A 3,724-nucleotide genomic window follows, 5' to 3' on the forward strand; every position below is an offset into this window, starting at 1 on the left:
CAAAAACATATTAAAACACTTAATCTGTTTCCCTACATTAATAAATATTTCCCAGTTGTAATTTGCCTATCGTTCTGAAAACATATATATTGAAGAAGTGTATAGGTATCATGGTAGGTAAGGCACCCCGTCCCACTCCCACATGAAGCCTTCTGACACATTATTCCCAAGTCTTAGGATATAAAAGACGTAGGAAACATATGATTATAAAGAGAGTGTGAGATGGAAAGGCATATGGGTGGTGAGAATTAGAAGAAGGGATGTAGAAAGGAAGGCACATGGCTGTCGGCAAGAATTGAAATGGCCTTTGCCTTTGTGTTGGGGGCCTACGCTCGTGCGTTGTGTGGCCCTGTTGTTGTTCCCTAATCCATATATGTCCTAAAAAATCACTTCCTCTGATTCAAATAGTGCAGTTATAAGGCATGTAGTTAAAATAAAGAAGGTATGAAATAAAAATCTTTTCCAATCATGAGCCAAATGGGTCCAAATTTGTTTGATTCAATAAATTCACTCTGTATTCGTGTTTCAAGAAGCATACCCTACAGAAGGACTGTTAATTAAGTTGTCGATTGACAAAAACTAGTGGCTATCATTGAAAGTTAATCTAATAAATCCACAAGAACCAGATATTTGCGTGGTAAAGCAACTAAGAAGAAATGGTGGGAGAAGCCATCATTCTTCTTAATCCTGATTGGATATCATTTACAAAACAACTTGGCTGCATATGAAAATTCAGATCTTACCAAACAGTAAAACAAAAATGATTGAAAAAGTTACCAAGAATCTTGTCTCTGTTGTTATGTTATCAACACTTATTACAAACTGACAAAATCTCCAAGATCCAAGCCAGGAGTAAGAGACGAAGAAAAAGTGTAAAGGCAGAGGCTTAGAAATAGGTAACTTAATCTGGGTTGGTGCCTGAGAAAGGGTAGGTGGGTGTGCAGAGAAGGCGTAAGAAATGAGAGTGGGTGCTGGAAAATGGCAGCCTTGGGTTGCTGGTCAAGTTTTCTAAAGTGAAACCAAAACTGCCATTGCAAGATAGGCATCTTTCTTTCCGCTATGCTACACCACACCACACTCTTCTTCTCTTCCAAACAGCCATTGGTTTCTCCTAAACTTGCGAACCAATTTTGCAGGATTCTTAATTCCCTCCTTTGCTTCAGATTATGGAGTTGTATGGGAGGTTTCTTAGTAACATGATTTAATCATCTTCTACGTCTGGTAACAACACACGTCTACTGCTAGTAGATATTATCCTCTTTGTATTTTTCCTTTCGGACTTTCCCTCAAGTTTTTAAAACACGTTTATTAGAGAGAGGTTTCTACACTTTTATAATAAATGTTTCGTTCCCCTCTCCAACTGATGTGGGTTCTCACCATCTACCCCTCTCGAGACCCAGCGTCTTCATTGACACTCATTTCCCTCTACAATCAATGTGGGATCTTACAATAACGTATTAAAGTTTCATAAAACACGACCTTAAGTTTGAAAACCAAACACATTATCTAATCAAATTATATGAAGATATGTATGAGCTTAAGTCATCGTATGAAATTGTATTATTTTACATTTTACTTTTAGTATGACGAGTTTGTTTTAAGCTTATCACATTTTACTTTTGTGCTATTTAGCCTAATTTTGTTAGATTTGAATCTATCCTAAAAAATTAAACAATTCAAATGCACCCAAATATATTTGTTTTACATTTTTTTAAAAAAAAAAAAGTCGGTGACAACGATAAAACAAGGTTTATTAAATAATAATAAGACAAATTAGAAATTAATTAATAAAAATGGAATAACCATAATTGAATAATTATAGCAAAATTTCTCGATTATGCAAAACCGACCAACAAAAGCTCAACATCCAAAAGAATCAATGCAAAATACGAAAAGAATTGTTTAATATCCATTTTTTCTAATAATAAGATATAAACATAAACTAATTTGATTAATTGATGATTGTGGGAAATCCAACAATATTTATCCATTAAAAATATATACAAAGAGAAAAAAAAGAAAATAATAATAATAATAATAATAATTTTGGGTATAAAATTCTGAAACAGAGAGAATTATAAATTATTTAAAAAATGGGTTCGTGAAAGCCAGAATATGGCCCATGTATAATTCCTACAAATAATGACACGTGTCAGCTTGCTCATAAGATGGGAGAGATCTCTAGCTGAAACTTTGGCAGAATCCACGTGACCGAGGGGAGACATGTCACGTGATTCCTTGTACTTGAATGGTCCATTGTAACTTTTTTTTTTTATTTCCACCCAATTATCATCTGCCACGTTTCTTTTCTTTAACCCTTTGCCACGTGCATTTTCTTAATTTTTAATGTTTAATGGCTAACTATAGATATCGATTTTCTTGCATTTATTGAACTCCAAAAAGAAATATTGTATTCAATAAATTCATATGTCGAACAAAAATGGCACTAAACTATTTACTATGAGCAGGTTTATCTTTTTAGAACTCTTTTTACATTTTTCGATCTTTTCCACCTATTTATACAAAATTTAATAAGATTTATCCTTAGAATTTTATTTTTAGAAATTTAATAATTTATTAGATATAAAATTAAAAATTTATTCCGAGTTTTTACATGCATTCACAATTTATTATTATTATTCTTTTGTTGGTAAAAGGATTTTTCTATCTATTTTGTTGGCCAAGCTTCTAGTTTTTACCTTTTGTTTGGTTGTCCCCACACATCTTTATAGTTCTATAATTTGATTATTTATTTGAAATATGAAACTCTAATGTTTAGCATTTTGAATCTTATTATATGCCACCCAAGTTTGGTCTAAAGTATCTCTCATTGTTACCTTAAAAAACACCCTAATTTATATCTAATTTGAGAGAATTTGATTTTTATTTAATTTTTAATTTTTAATTATAAGATCAAATAATCTAATTTAAGCTTCAAACAATACACTATTTTTTAACCTAACAATTTCTTTTAATGGTGAGGTACATGAATTTCCTCCAATCAACTCTTGTTTCATTTTAAGAACCCCTTGTTTCATTTTAAGAACCCTTTTAAGAACCCTTTCAAGACGGTAAATCTAATAATTTTAAAATATAGTTTTTAAAAATTGACTTTTTTTTTTTTTTTTTCATACAAATAATTTACAAAAACAAAGGTAACAAAATATGCTTGGAATTCAAAATCTAAATTCAACACTTGTGTGCCGATATTGTCCTCACTCACGTGAATTCTAGAAAAATTCTTAGGAGATCATCTAACATAGAAGTGCTCTAAGCAAAACATACTTAACTTTGGAATTCCTATTATTGAGCCACTGAAAAAGACATGTATTTTGTTGGTATAAAATAATGACTTTTGATTTTATAGTAACATAACTTATATAATAAATTAAATATTACCCGAGTTTTTCAATTCTAAACGGAGTAATACCCGCGCCACATAAATGGAGACAAAATTTGGGAATGAATTTGTTAGGTAAATTTGAGATATATGTTGTGTACTCGCAAACATTCATACTAACAATTGCATCTTTCTTTCATCTTTTGAGATTAGATTCTTTACATTCCAAAGTTGAATAAATAATAATAATAAAAGAAAAAGATGCATGTAATTTGAAAGAACATGGTACCACATGATCTCCATGGCGCCATGATTGATGGGAACTGAGCCCCCTGCAGAACCTTTTTTTTTTTTTTTTTTTTTTTTTTTTTTTTTTTTTTTTTT

Source organism: Cucurbita maxima, unplaced genomic scaffold (genome assembly GCF_002738345.1).
Source record: "Cucurbita maxima cultivar Rimu unplaced genomic scaffold, Cmax_1.0 Cma_Scf00036, whole genome shotgun sequence".
Taxonomy (NCBI): domain Eukaryota; kingdom Viridiplantae; phylum Streptophyta; class Magnoliopsida; order Cucurbitales; family Cucurbitaceae; genus Cucurbita; species Cucurbita maxima.